Raw genomic sequence first — 1,182 nt, 5'->3', positions numbered from 1 at the left:
CCCCCGCCCCGGGCGGCGGGCGTGGGGCCGGCGCGGCCCAGCCCTTAGCGTGGGGAAGGGGGAAGCCACGTCGGGGAAAGTGTCACCGCTCCCCCGGAGGGGCCTTGGGCGACGGGGCACCGCCGTCCCTGTCCCGGTCTCCGCAGAAACCGGCGGGCTCCCCGCCCGCAGCGCCAGGCTGGCCTGGCAGGCAGCTTTGCCAGTCCCCGAATTTGCAATTTTTGTTTTTCGCTGGGTCTTGTGAGATCCCACGTGGAAGCCGTTAACTACCGCTCGATAATGATCATGACAAAGGCATTATTCAAATGAGGCAGGTAATTGCAACCAGAAGGCGCCTCCTCCCCTTCCTTTTGCTCCTTTCTTTTTGCAAGAGTAACTCTCGCATTACATCCCATCCTGACGGTACTTCGCCAGGAATCACCTCCGCCACCCCGCACGTTAAACCAGATGCGTTCACGCCGGTAAATCACGGCCCGAGCCCGGCAGGGCCGGGCGGGATCGCCTCGGAGCTCCAGGCAGTTGCTGCCGCCGGTCTGAACCGCACATCTTCGTGGGGCTTAAATCTGGGAGAGCCCGCAGCTCCGACCCGAGTCATGATAGGACCTTTCCCTCCACAAATTAAGGGGTTCAGGCTGCTGGGTGCGCTCGCCCCCCCAGGTAGAGAGTTCCAGGGTGCAGTGTTTTTTTTTCCTGAGTTGTTTTGTGGTTTTTTTTTTTGCCACGCTTTTGACTCACTGGGAGCCTGTTGTTTATTCACAAGCATTACGGTATCCTGTTAGCATTCCGACCAGGGGCTGCTCACAGATCTGACTCCGATGATTTCCTGGAGGAACATGTGGAAGCAATAGCGGAGTTGTGCACTCACCCGAGCCGAGGATGCACTAGTGGAGGGCGTGCAAAGGGCCGGGAGTCACCGCCGGGGACCCTGCGAGCCCAGCCAGGGGCACCTCAGCCTGAGCGCGCTTTCCACGGGCGTCGGTTCTCGTTTCTGCCCCTGTTCCCTTCGGGGCATCTTCGCTTCATAGGCTTAATTCTCCTTCGCTTAGGAAAGAGAAAAACCACCGGATCCTGGCGCTTGACTTTGAGGACAAACTTTTCTTTTGTTTAATATTAAAAGGAAAAAAGAGGTGGGGGGAGGAGGAGGGCCAGACTCGGGAGGGGAGGAAGCGGGAGAAGCCCCGC

The sequence above is a fragment of the Pygoscelis adeliae genome, unplaced genomic scaffold, assembly GCF_000699105.1.
Source record: "Pygoscelis adeliae isolate BGI_AS28 unplaced genomic scaffold, ASM69910v1 Scaffold21, whole genome shotgun sequence".
NCBI classification, from domain to species: domain Eukaryota; kingdom Metazoa; phylum Chordata; class Aves; order Sphenisciformes; family Spheniscidae; genus Pygoscelis; species Pygoscelis adeliae.
This window is presented reverse-complemented; position numbering follows the sequence as displayed.